We start from the raw sequence: 15,748 nt of genomic DNA, 5'->3' as shown, positions 1-15,748 counted from the left end.
AAACGGGTACACTGCACAATAGTTTCCTGTCTTGATTGATGGCTATGAACCTTGGCCTTTAAAAATCAAGGATATTCATAGGTTACTAGTATTTGATCGTAGATGCCTTGGAAGTATTGCTAGTGTATGTAGGCATCATCAGGTGAGCAATGCTGAGGTTAAACTCAGAGTACTAGGTAAAAATGGTAAATCGGTTGATAAGGTAGTGAATCTTCATCTACTATCGTGATTGAGATGTGTCACGCATAATGAACCATCACTTGCCTCGATAGTCAATGTTTGTGTGTGTAAGAACAAGTCGGAAGAAAGCTAGTGCTGACCAAACCTAAACGTCTGTGGAGTCACTAACTGTTTGACTCAGTCATATAAGTAGATGCAAAATTCTTGGGTGAGGTCCTCATGATTGTCACAGTCAATGTTCAAAGACTGGATGGCATGGCTCACAATCGGTAGCAATGGCATCGGTGCATTCATTCTTTGTGTTCCTTTAAATCTTAAGTTTCTGAATTACCTCCTAAACGTTTTTATTTCTGTAATCCATATTTTGCTTCCGACTTTGTTCTATGGCCAATCTTTTCTACTGCCACCAATATTACTACTATTTACACCACTCTACCATCTCACTCTGTTGATATTGGTAATATTGAACCGATGAGCAATATCCAAGGTCCTATTTTGCGTATTACTTAGCGTTTTTTTAGCAAGGTTGTTTTCTACGGGATGGGGTTTCTGACCCTATGTCCAACTCTCCTTCTTTACCCGGGTTTGGGACAAGCGGTAACCCTAAAAGAGCTGCAGGTGGAATTGATATTGTGTATTACCGACTGATGTTAGTACGATAAGATGAAATGAACAACCTGATAGCAAAGGAATCGAAATAATATAATGATAATGATAAAGGTTAGACATTGAAGATATGGTCCGAAAATACAGGATGAAAAAGTATGTATAAAAAGGGATGGTACAGCTCAAGAACTAGAGTAAGATGAAGAGTGAATATGTCTACCCAATTGTGACCGATTCTGAGCCATATCACCAAATATCTCCAACCACTGATCTTAGTAATTACTCTGGCCTCAACCGGATTAAATACACTTCCCAACATGGATCAAACCACCAGTCAATGTATCTATAAATTGATGCCACATTTGGGTTTGAGGAGACCTAACTTTCTTCCATTTTATTCCTACACCAGCAAACATTACCTATTAAGTTATGCGATTGTTCAGCATACCTAACGTATCCCGATCACTTTAGCCAATAACGATTTATAACCTCATTTATTCATTCTTCTGAATTTTCTATCATCAGATGAAATGAGTATGCATCCCAGTAAAATGTTAATAATGCTCACACTTTTCCAAAATTATTTGTGATGTGGGTTTCGTTCTCTACTCCTCACTCTGAAATTCTACTCTTCAAATCCTTATCAATCCAGCGCAAATTAATAATTCATCGACAGTCTTAAAATGGGTCTGGGAATAAGAATATTCTCGAGCAGTTTGATTATTGTTCTTGTCCATTACAGACACTTCCTGATTACCACTCATTACTGATAAGCAGAATAGTGAAACATATTTGAACTAATTGAGGTATTTATCTACTCACGACTGACTGATCCGTTCACCCTTGAAATAATGAGTATGTCCAAGAAAGATAGCGGACGTTTTTTCCATTTTCACAAGAACGTTAGTTTGTGTACCATGTCCCTCACTTCCATTAAACATGTATCATCTTCAATCTCGCCACATATTGCTATAATATTATCCATATATCCTTTATAAAAACAGATATTCCCAGTTAAATTTATAGACAAAATAATTCTAAAAGACTTGTTCTATGTATCAGATTTCTTGATGCTCTGTTTTACTAGAATTTATTCGTTACAATTAAAATAAAAAGATAGCCTATAGTAGCATTCATGACTTTATCAGGACTAAAGTATTATCATCATTTAAGATATCAATAATCTCATGAATTTATCATCAGTCAAAGAATTCAAATCAGAAGAATAACCCAATGTCTAACAGAAATCTCAAGAACTGATGGTAATAAATCAAGTTTTGTTTCGAAAATAGACACAGTGTTAAAAATGATAAATAGTTTCATAGGATGGGAAGCATAATAAATACCAAAATATAAGAGGGGATACAAACACTATGAAAGATAATTAAACAACTCAAGACAACAGAATACCAAAATAAATAAACACGATATGTGATTTCGTGCAACAAAAACCTCACTAACCATAGTGCACAAACCCTGCATAGTTGTGAACACAGTTGAACTACTCATTATCAACGAGTAGTATAACGTTCACAAGAAAAGATGTGCTTCGATTCTATTATTACATTTAGCAGGCTTGCAAACGAGTATGGAAAACAGTGAGAGATAAACAGTCTTTTGAAGAAATAACACGCAATTTTATTCATGGTTGTGTTTATTTCAAGTCAATATTCAATCCACTAACCTGATATAGTAAATATTTGATTGATCACCAAGTGGTGACCGATGTCGTGCTTGTCTAGTCCTTCCGTAGATTAAGTTGTAATGTATCTACTAGTTCAAGTGACTCAACACTTCTAAGAACATTACACTACACTGTAAATAGCTTTTATTATTTCCGGTATATATTAAAATAGGTGTTTTTCTGTACATATTTTGGGCATATCCATGTATTCATTTTTTTGATCGAAAGAGAAATCGAATTTGAAATAGCTAGATATACCAAGTTAAGAATATCACTACAATATTCCTTGAAGCCTTACCCGGTTAATAAAATTTTAGAAAAAAATTAGCATATAACACGGTGTATAAAAAGTGAGCTGGATTTTTTCTCTCTACAGGTTCACCTGATCCTCTTAAATCATCTTAACTTTCCAAACCCTATTTAATTATTATTACGTAATCTACCTTATCATTATTTAATTCCATTAATCTCTACAATTATCACACAATTTATGAACTTCACTAAATTATTACACCACCCACCCTGGATTAACCCCCCTCTTTTGACCTCTGACCTGTTTCTAGCATATATATATAGTTATTATTGTAATCACGTTATTTACACTAATTTATGTCAATGGTTTCACACTATCTCTATGTAAAAATTCTATCACAATTTTGGTTTGTAAGCAGCTGACGAGAAACCTCGAAATAATATGAATTCATACTATTCTGCATCAATGTTTGTTCTTGCTCTATTTAAAATGTTAAAGATAGAATCTATTTAGAAGTGAAATACGAACTGCTTTTACTTGGAAAAACGTGATGTATAAATTTTTGCCGATGCGATTAGTGTTTGTTAGTCATTTCTCGAAGCATAAAGTTCATTCTTAGTTATTTGGATCAACCGTCCTGAAGGTCATATTCTGGAACGATCGTTAACTAAGCGTTAAGTGTTTTGTGAATACTATTGACATAAATGATCATAATTACAAGTTCCATCCAACTATGAGGTCATCAAAAGTTGAGAAAGTATCTCTTTACATATTGGATAACAATTGTAACAAACCAACAATGTGGCTAAAGATTCATCCGCATTAGTCTTAGAAATGGAAATATTTATGATTAAGTTTAAAAGATGCAGTTTCTTAGAATGCATTAGATCTAAAACCCTGTCCAGATACTTTGATGATATTTAATATTTCGAGGCAGATGCAATACATCTTCCAGATTCTTAAATATTACAATCAATTTAAAAATGGGTTCGGTAGAAGGCCGATAACCAATGGTAAACAGTATAGGGTTATCAAAGTATAAAGATTTTGGGGAATTGTTTTCTATATCAAATGAATAAAATATTCTCGGTTGGATTAAGTATGCTATACAAAGATCATATGTCAATAAAAAGTAAAAATAAAAGTAAACCACTAAAACAATCTCCTCGAATGCATAGATGATGAACTGCTTAACTGACCATAAATCACAATAGTAATCATCGTATACATAATACATGCCTCATGTTAGTTTAAAGTAAAGATTTAGAAAAGCTATATTAAATTGATATATAGATTAAAAACAAAGTTGAACTACTTATTTATACCTGTCGTAAGACAACATCCTTTGAGATACATGATATGCGTTTATAATTGCCTACAATATAATATTCCACTCAGAACAAACTCATCACGAAGTCAATTGTTTTCATTTTACTACCAACAAATGGGATAGATGTAAAATGACTGGACAATAATATTCAGAGCTTCGATACACAACCGTATTTGAGCTTATAGGTAGTTTGTAGTAGGAATCGGAAGTCAGTAGTTAGTTAGGCGACTTGATTACTAATATTCCGTTATTATGAACTTAATTCTCTGGAAGAGATTATCATAACGCGTTACGATAAAGCCATAGGCTATAGACCAAAACATAAAATGTATAAATATTAAACTACAACATTATTTATATCGCAACACAGGTAAACGAAATTAATCCTGAAATCAATGCTATACTAAAGTATAAAATATGAATATAAACACTAGTGTGATTATTTGAACTCCACCTGGATCCCCTCTATGGCTACTGTCGGTCTCAAGCACGGATAAAAGAGGAGGGTTGGGTATGGGGTTAGCGTCCCCATACCGTAGAAAACTAACTCGCTGAAAAAACGCTAACCAGAAAAAATTATTCGAACTTTTTAAACTCTGCCCTGGGAGTCAGAAGGTCTTCATTTAGAAGAGTTATGACGCCTCATGATGAAAGCCGAGTACCTTCAGAAGTTACGAGGTCGATGTCCCTTCTGAAACCCAGAAAAACCATTTGTTTAGGTACATGGAATGTTCGTACAATGTGGAAGACCGGAAGAGTCTTCCAAGTTGCTGCAGAAATGAGGAGATACGACCTGGAGGTGCATAGGATCAGTGAAACACATTGGACGCAATTTGGACAACAACGAATAGCTTTAGGAGAGCTTCTGTTATACTCTGGCCACGAAGAAGGAAATGCCCAACATACTGTGGCGTTTGAATGAACTGATGATTTCTTTGTACTTGTTGAATGCTTGATTTCGAATTCTAAATACAATACATTCGTTCGTGCTTGTCTAGTACTTTTTAATTTAATTGCGTTATTTCTGGGATTCTTAGTTCGTACTATAATTCAAATAATTCGAAACATTATACATACACAAGGATTTGCATTGATGCTATAAAAACAAGCACAAAATGCACTTATACGATGGGAATCTCATGGACCAAGGATCATCAAAGCCTCCTTCAAAACAAAGAAAGAAGGCATTTCAATGAACGTCATTCAATACTATGCGCCTACCAACAACTACAATGAAAACGTTAAAGACCAATTCTACAATACGCTGCCATCAATCGTCGAGAAGTGCCCAACAAAGGACCTGACCATTCTGATGGGAGACCTAAATGCCTAGGTTGGAATGGACAACACCGGATATGAAGACATCATGGGACGAAACGGACTGGGAGAAAGGAACAAAAATGGTGAGAGATTCGCAAACATATGTGCCTTCAATAAACTGGTCATAGGCGACACTATATTCCCACATAAACGCATTCACAAAACCACATGTACTTCACTGAATTACACTACACAGAACCAAATCAACCGTATCTGCATCAACAAAAATTCAAGAGGACAATAGAGGATGTGAGAACCAAGAGAGGAGCCGACATAGCTTCAGATCATCACTTGCTGGTCGCCAAGATGAATTGAAACTCAAAAAGCATTAGACAACAGCACAAAAGTTTAATACGGCTTCTCTTCGGGATACTGACAAACACAACAAATTCAAGATAACCCTCAGCAATAAGTTCCATGCCTTTCATGATCTACTCAATGGAGAAGGAACTACTATGGAGAGCAACTGGAAAGGGATCAAAGAAGCAGTCACTTCAACATGCCATGAGGTTCTGGGCCACAAGAAGCACCATCACAAGGAATGGATCGCTGTTGATACACTGGATAAGATTCAGAAAAGGAGGAACAAGAAGGCAGCAATCAATATCAGCCGAACAAGAGCAGAGAAAGCCAAACCACAAGCTGAATACACAGAAGTAGACAAGCAGGTGGAGAAGGATATCAGAACCGACAAACGTGTGTGGAGGATTTAGCAATGAAGGCGGAAAAGGCTGCAAGAGAAGGAAACATGAGACAACTGTATGACACGACAAAGAAACTCTCTGGAAATCACTGTAAACCGGAGCGACCAGTGAAAAGCAAGAATGGCAAGATAATCACCAACATCGAAAACCAGAGAAACAGGTGGGTAGAGCACTTCAAAGAACTCTTGAATCGGCCAGCTCCACTGAACCCACCCAACATCGAAGAAGCATCCTCGAAATTCCCAATCGATGTCGGCCCACTAGCAATTGAAGAGATCAGCATGGCCATCAGACGAATCAAGAGTGGCAGAGCAGCAGGACCAGACAACATTCCAGCAGAGGCATTGAAAGCAGACGTAGCGGAAACTGCAAGGATACTCCACATTCTCTTCAATTAGATTTGGGATGAGAAACAAGTACCAACAGACTGGAAAGAAGGACACATCATCAAAATACCAAAGATAGGCAATCTCAGCAACTGTGATAACTACAGGAGCATCACTCTTCTCCCAATACCAGGAAAAGTCTTCAACAGGGTATTGTTAAACAGGATGAAGGACTGCGTAGACGCCCAACTTCGTGACCAACAGGCAGGATTCCGTAAGGACCGATCGTGCACAGATCAAATCGCAACACTACGGATCACTGTGGAACAATCAATTGGATGGAATTCATCACTACATCAACTTCATTGACTACGAAAAGGCATTTGATAGCGTGGACAGAACAATACTATGGAAGATTCTTCGACACTACGGCGTGCCTCAGAAGATAGTCAATATCATACGGAATTCCTATGATGGATTAAACTGCAAAATCGTGCATGAAGGACAATTGACAGACTCGTTCGAGGTAAAGACCGGTGTCAGGCAAGGTTGCTTACTCTCACCCTTTCTCTTTCTCCTGGTGATCGACTGGGTCATGAAGACGTCAACATCTGAGGAAGCATGGGATACAGTAGACATCTAGGATGCAGCTGGACGATCTAGACATAGCAGATGATCTGGCTCTTCTATCGCACACGCAACAGCAAATGCAGAAGACGACCAGTGTAGCAGCGACCTCAGCAGCAGTATGTCTCAACATACACAAAGGGAAAAGCGAGATTCTCCGATACAACACAGCATGCACCAATCCAATCACACCTGACGGATAAGTTTTGGAAGATGTGAAAACCTTTACATATCTGGGCAGCATCATTGATGAACCGGGTGGATCTGATGCAGATGTGAAGGCGTGGATTTGCAATTCAAGAGCAGCATCTTTACAGCTGAAGAACATCAGGAACTCCAACCAATCGTCAACCAACACCAAGGTCAGAATTTTTCTTGACTTCTTCCTCCACTGGGATCAGGTTTGTTCTCTCCCACAGTAGGTTCTTGCTGATAGTGTCTGGCCAACGGACCCCAAGTATTTTGCGTAGACAACTGTTAATAAACACCTGTATCTTCTGGATGATGTCTTTCGTAGTTCTCCAGGTTTCCGCCCCATACAGTAGAACTATCTTGACATTTGTATTGAAAATCCTGACCTTGGTGTTGGTTGACGATTGGTTGGAGTTCCTGATGTTCTTCAGCTGTAAAGATGCTGCTCTTGAATTGCAAATCCACGCCTTCACATCTGCATCAGATCCACCCGGTTCATCAATGATGCTGCCCAGATATGTAAAGGTTTTCACATCTTCCAAATCTTCTCCGTCAGGTGTGATTGGATTGGTGCATGCTGTGTTGTATCGGAGAATCTCGCTTTTCCCTTTGTGTATGTTGAGACATACTGCTGCTGAGGTCGCTGCTACACTGGTCGTCTTCTGCATTTGCTGTTGCGTGTGCGATAGAAGAGCCAGATCATCTGCTATGTCTAGATCGTCCAGCTGCATCCTAGATGTCTACTGTATCCCATGCTTCCCTCAGATGTTGACGTCTTCATGACCCAGTCGATCACCAGGAGAAAGAGAAAGGGTGAGAGTAAGCAACCTTGCCTGACACCGGTCTTTACCTCGAACGAGTCTGTCAATTGTCCTTCATGCACGATTTTGCAGTTTAATCCATCATAGGAATTCCGTATGATATTGACTATCTTCTGAGGCACGCCGTAGTGTCGAAGAATCTTCCATAGTGTTGTCCTGTCTACGCTATCAAATGCTTTCTCGTAGTCAATGAAGATATATTTTTATCAATCGAATAAAAAATATGACTGATTTCATTTTCGTTTTTTTGATAAATTTGTTTACCAGTATATGATTGTGGAGATTGTCGAGTTTTTTAATTGAGATCATGAAGTGATCAATGCTGGACCACTATCGAAAACCTGGAAACACTGGATGGATGTCTCGTCTTAGTACGACACTCCTCAGAAGTGCGTATCCACGATCACGCACAAGGGACTAGAATCCACGAACTTCGGACTCGCGTACGAACGCCTAACCTCTAGACCACTGAGCCGGTATACACTATCCACGATATTGCGCTACCGTCTTTCATTGTCTTCAGTGAGTAACTGCCACACACCAGACACAGTTAAATTCCACTGATCACGACTTCTGACTAGAACTCCGGGAAATCCACCTTGAAGCTAGTCCCTAGTGATCACATGATAATTATCAGCATAGGATTATGGAGATTGTTGAGCTTTTTAATTAAGATCATTAACTGAGGAGTCCCATACTAGGAGGAAACGGCCGTTCAGTGCTTTCAGCTTTTCAATGGTTGTCTAATATTGATCAGTTCATGATCTCAATTAAAAAATTTGTTTGCATCAAGGAGAAAAATTCATATCTTGACATTGTATACATTTCAAAATGAAAACCTTAAAATATACCAGTTACTAAAGACTAAACTTCTTTCATGTTAACCAATTTAGGATCCGATGGAGATATTTTACTATTTCATTTCTGTATATTAAAATCTCATTAAGATTAAATCCAAAGAAGAAGAAAAAACATTGTAGCGTATTTTCATCATTCATTTTTATGTCATTAATTTTGATTGACTTCCATAGTCCATTAAATAATTGTATTAAACCAGTGATTATAAAGTTGGATAAGTATTCATTGTTTATGAGATTATTTCTTATGCTTCTAATTAACTGGCAAATTTTCCGAAGGATATCCAGTTCTACATGATATATATATATATATATATATATATATATATATATATATATATATCATTTTATAGTTTATTTTCTGTACTGGTTCAAGCAATAAACTTACTAACAATGTTAAGATTAACAAGAATCTAAAGATCCATTTTGATTAACGGTATCTATGAGATGAATAATATAGCATTCAGAAATATGATTATCAAGATAACTAGATTAATTGAAGTAGACAAATATTTAGTAATTGAATTCATTCAACTGAACATTTTTTTTGCATTTCTAATTAAGTATAGTTTTATAAATACATCTCAAAGATTAGAATTAAAGTTCACTCTTATCGATTAATCATTTTACATCAGTACATTCGATAGACTATCTTATTCAAATGGTATACTTCCTTTATAATGTCATAAAAGGTGATTATCAAATATAGAGTAGTTTAAGCCACTTGACTTTGGTCAACTAATTGATAATCGTAAGATATGATTTTCAGTAAACAATATTACTACTGACTAACTGCCAAACTATTAAGATAGTTTTGTGTATTGTAAATTTACTCAAGTTAATTGGCTCAATATGAACTATGTGGATATCCGAAGTTTCATGACTGCATTTTGAAATGAACATAATCAAACAGTAGCTCGGGTTGAACAATTCGGTCGTTATGATTAGTATTACTTTTGGAGCTACTATGAATAAATAAACGAAATGTATTTTAAGACAAGAAGTTGAGAAACATCAAGTGAGATGGTAAGCCAACGATGACATTACATAATGATTATGGTATGTCATAAATCGGAGTTCAGAACTATAGAAAATTGGATCCCCATTCAATAGTATCGTTTGCATGGGGAAATTTGAAGTTATTGAGTTCTGTTATGTGCCAGACCATGAACTGCGAAGTAGTTTTGAACAAAGACAGATCAACTGTTTAGGCTTCTTTGGTTCCCAACGGTCCACCAACTGATATCAGTCATTGTCTTTAAAAAAATTGATTTGAAAAAATGTACAAAAGATAACAAAAAACAACCTTACTTTATAGAATGTTAAATAATTGTCTACGGATCACTGGAAATATTAAATAAATAATAAAATATATATAGTGTATTGATAAATTTTAACATCACGGATACGTATGAATAATAAATAATTTACGTTATGCATAAATTAACCCTGCGTATACTTATTATCTGTTGTTTCTCAAAATGCATTACTGGATTAACCTGTTCATAATTCAATAATCCCTCCTTTCTTTAGAGAATTTTTAGACCTATTTTATTAGTCTAGTGTGATATCTACATATTATATAACCATTATTAACATCATGATTGTAATATATAGCAATACAGACCTATTGTTTGACAAGAAATCTTCACTTCTAACTACAGTTTTACACCATTTCTTACTATGATATATTTTTAGCTTAAAACACATTTGACCCAACAGGAACATTCCAATAGCTAATGGAGCAACAATAGCATAAGCAAACTGTGACCTTTTCTGGCCTGTAATCGCTGATGTAAACACGCACATAAACAAATAGGTCAAAAATTTTAGAACTCCTTTAGTGAAATAATAACTTAAAAACCAATCAGAAATGAGGGCAAAGTTCACATAAAAAAGTTGACCAAAGAATGTCTCACCCAATCAACATTGATAGGTTCACAGAATTTCATTGCTTATTTTACTCACCATGCAATGTAATCAAATTACAACAGTTATAGTTTTGTTCATTTTTCAGAATGTTAACTCTTAGTTAACATATATTACAGAACAGTTAATTAATTCTTAATTCTTTTTGGTTTAGAGCTAGAGGCGCTTTGATTGTCCACACTGATGACGACAACTATATTGCAGGATTTGACGATAATGTATTGTTTATTTGCAGACATTGTCATTTCTATGCCGTGTCAGTTGTCATTTTATTCCTCAGTGTTGACTATCGGTGCCATTGGCCCTTACCATGAACAACTTTATGATGTTTTCTTCATAGTCGATATGGAATATGGTAAGTCCAAAGTTATATACTCGGATCCGGAACACTTATATATTTTGTATGCTCATATTAGAATTATTATGAGAGCTTGAGTAATAAAATACTTTATCTACATCCTAAGTTTGAAGGAATTAACCCTTCGATATCTATTTGTTATCCCACTTGTTTTAATATGAAATAAACAATAAGATTTAATATTCATTTCTGTGACGTGCTACAGATGACTGAGATATAATCAAAGTTGAATAAAATATATATAACTTAACAATATCACCACTTTTTTTCCTAAACTTTTCTAATCAATAAATGTTATTTATTAATTATTGGTCATACAAATTTAATTTTTTAGGATCATGATCACCTCTATGCCAAGTTGATCAACAGAAACATGATATAAAAACTATCTATCACTAGGTTTTTATGAGTTGGTTTCATATGTCGAATAATCAAAAAAAAGAGCAACTAATTAAGATTTCATTATAATGAAAATCACAATTTTGACATTTAGTAAATAGAACGAATAGAGAGAAGAAATTCATTTTATATTAAGATTTATATGTAATTAATTAATTAATTATTTTATTATTATTGACTTTATTCAATATTATATATTTGGTACAATATAGAATTCTCAGCGCAAAGTTCCCGTTTCTTATTTCATGATCGATCCTTAAGATAAATATTGAGTGGTCGCCAATTAGATAATTTCAGTTCAGGAATCGACATCCGAATAATGTACATTCTTTTCGATGTATATTGCCAGCAACCACAATGTCTCTGATTGTGCTCTTTCTTAACTTGTACCGAGAAAGATCGTAGTTTTTTCACAAACGCACCTGAATAGGTTGTGCAATTAATTAACATAATGATCTGTTGAAAGAAACGAAAGACAGATAACTTGTTGAAATATCTAGATGACAGGAACAGGTAGCCTAGTTATTCAAGCAGGCCACCTTTATATGTAAGGTAGAATATGTTTTTAGTCTTAAACTTGCCGGTTTCATCTCTGAGTTGTAGTACAAAATTCACATTTTAAATCTTCAATAAAATTGCTTCGAGTGGTTAGATAATTGATAGATGTGAATATATATATTTTTAAATTAAAAATGGAGAATTTTGAATCAAACTGCTAGTTGAAACATTGAAACTAATTCACTTCAATTGATGGCACTTTCAAAAATAATTCATTATAAAATTTTTATATCCGAATTTTATAAAATTCTGTTAAACTTTTAATGGAAACTCTCTTAAATTCAGTTCTGTTGCAAAAAGTAAAGAAATTATGTAATTTTATAATAAAAAAAGCAAGGTGTAACGATTTAAATCCATTTTGTGACTGGCTTCGAGATGGATTTCCCGGAGTTCTAGTGAGAAGCCGTGGCCAATGGAGTTCAACCGGGTCTGTTATGAAATAGTAACTCACTGAAGACAGTGGTGGCTCAATTCCGTGGATTGGTTGAAGTTGGACATTAACACCGTTAGATGCTTACTCAGTGAACTAGAGGTGAAACTTTCACGCGCGAAACTGATAGGTCCTGGGTTCGAATCACGCAGGGCGGGATCGTGGATGCGCATTGCTGAGGAGTCCAGTGCTTCTAAGTTTTCTATGGTGGTCTAGCTTCAAATGACTCATAAACGCAACTATTAAATTACTATAATATCCACAAAACCCCTTCCTAATCATATTGTATTGTCTGTTTAACTTTTCCTATTGATGTTTATGACTGCAATTGATCAGTCTCTTATAGACATGTATGCATACTGTGCGGATCGCCTCGATATTGCTTTACACCACAACCATTATAAGCAAAGAAGGATGATGGCTAGCAGTATAATCCAGAATAATTAGAGAGGGGGATATTTTCAAATACAAAATAAAATAATAATAGTTTAAGGCCATGGCAACGATAAGGATACGATGTACTTCTTTTGTATGAATAATTCTGGATTCAACCCATGGATGTCAAGAAGAAATTTACGTAATTTTGAGCGAATTGTATAAACAACCTTAAAATCAACCTGTGGGCCAATGGAGCGAGAGTTTATTAGATGTTCAAGAATGGAACTTCCAGTTACTGTCCTCTCACCCTTGTAACACTACACTGGGGCATGTTCTCGTATGCTAGTTGGAAGCAAGCACTGGATACGGTCTAATTACCTCGCTCAGTAAGAGCAAGTGAACTGGCACGTGCATATAGAAGCAATTGGACGAGGAAGCTTATCCTTTACTGATACAGAAAACAAGTTCCTACTAGTGAACTTTGTTTTAGTCTTTTCTGCTAATAGATTTTTAATTACATCAGATTTTTGGTCACCGCTAAATTCCAGATTCACATAAAGATATTTCTTTGATCAGAGAGAGGTTTTGTGGAGATTGTAGTAATTTAATAATTGAATTCATGAGTCAATTAAAGCTAGACCACCATAGAAAACCTGGAAGCACTGGACGGCCGTTTCATCCTAATATGGGACTCCTCAGCAATGCGCATCCACGATCCCACCCCGCGGGATTCGAACCCAGGAACTTCCAGGCTCGTGTGCGGATGTTATCCTCTAGGGCCTAGTAACTAGTATGTGAAAATATATTGTATTTACTGGGTAGTTTTTAGGTGATATTCCTTAAACAATAGATCTGGATTACATCAGAAATATTCACATTAAAAGGGCTAGTGAAATTTTGTTATTGTCTGATAAAATAAACTAGCCATCTTAAACAAAACTAAACTAATTATGTTTCTCTTGTCCTTGTTAATTATTAATACCTGTTGGACAATTTACATAGTTGCCACGAGTCTAAGTGACTTGGAAGCATGGGGTCAAATAACTCATGAGGTACAAATTGGAATTCATTAAGACCGCGAGTTAATTGTTTACAAACTTATCGTCCACCCAGTCCTCGAACACTGTAGAGCGTATTAAATTTCAGCTATTGTGGTATTTATTAACATCGAAGGTGATCTAGAACTGTACAAAACCTACTAAGATAGAAGTAGACTCAGTGTTGTGAATCTGCGAGGTCGATGAAAAAGTTATAAATGTACCTATATCATAAAGATCATCTTAATACGTGATGACATATTGGAGCTCAAATTTCATCAAAACAGTTTGTGACTGACATTTTTTTAACCGTCTAACTGGTCCATAGAACCTTAATATTTTTCACTGTTCAAACTTTTTAGTTATTTGATAGTTTGTTACTGACCTGACAGATATCATGAACACTATTCAGTTAACCTTTGAATAATTTCTGTTGAAATCAGTTTTACGCCTACATTCATCAGTTAAATGTGAATTCCATTTTTAGTCCTAAATTTATATTCTTCCACTTCATTCTTTTTCTGAACAATGTTTCTTATATTATAATTGCCACTTTATTATTTGATTGAGATCATGAATCGATTGATGTTAGACTACTATTGAAAACTTGCGAGCACCAGGCGGCCGTTTGGTCCTAGTATGGGGTTCCACAGCAGTGCACATCTACGGTCCCACACTCGGGATTCGAACCCAAGACTTTCTGTCTCACACGCGACCACTATTATTATTATTACTTGGTGTCCTTTCCCATCTTGTTAATTTACTGTCTCACTATACTGATGTAAGATGTAACTACTTGGACTGAAACACATTTGTACAAGGGTTAACGCTGTTAATAGTTGACATTCATTAATTAATCTGTAAAATTGTTATGAATATTTCAAAAAAATATTAAGAGATCTTTTTCATTTGACTACTTTAATTTATACTTAACGACTAAATTTCTGTAATTAATTTTAATAAATAATCTGTTGACTGATTGATAGTACACGATTAACTATGGTGATCTAAAACATTATGAATATATATTGGAAAGAATTAATATTATGTTATGTTATTACTACTACATTATTATCATCATCATTACCATTATTATCACTACTACTAGTAGTGGTAACAATAACAGTAATATTAAGTTAATAGAAATTAAATACAGATACCTGAAATAATGGTGGTTATAGTTTATCTCTCTTGTTTTTCTCTTCTATTTCTTAATTCGTTAAGAAATTGATAAAACCCGCATTTACAAATAAACAGAAGGATACAATTATTATTATTACTTTTGTTATCGTCAAATAACAAAATAATTTATTCAAAAGACTATGAATCTGTAATATGGGTAGATAGTCAATGAAAAATGAGATGCTAATAATAACTATACTGTTTCTTATTTTATGTTGTATTACAAACATGTAAAGAGGAAGCAGATTTTCAAAGTGTTAGTTGGATATATTTTTAAAAATAAACAACATTTGTATAAGTTGTTATAGGATATTACAGATATCGACTGGAAAAGTACTGGCGAATGGAAATTTGAGCTATATCTGTTGTATAACAACTGGTACTACTTGGCCATATAAAATAAGATATTTCTCTCTGATACTTAGACTTGTAACTCACTTACTGAAACTTAATTTAACTCATAGTGTTATATATTGATGGAAATGAGCCGAAGAGCTATGAACAATAAGCTTAAACTTCATTAGTGTATTGTAGAGACAACTTCCTTTTAATCCTCTCTGGTTCGAATGGCATAGTA

Source organism: Schistosoma haematobium, chromosome 4 (assembly GCF_000699445.3).
Source record: "Schistosoma haematobium chromosome 4, whole genome shotgun sequence".
Taxonomy (NCBI): Eukaryota; Metazoa; Platyhelminthes; class Trematoda; order Strigeidida; family Schistosomatidae; genus Schistosoma; species Schistosoma haematobium.
The sequence above is the reverse complement of the archived record's forward strand: the minus strand, read 5'-3'. Positions refer to the sequence as shown.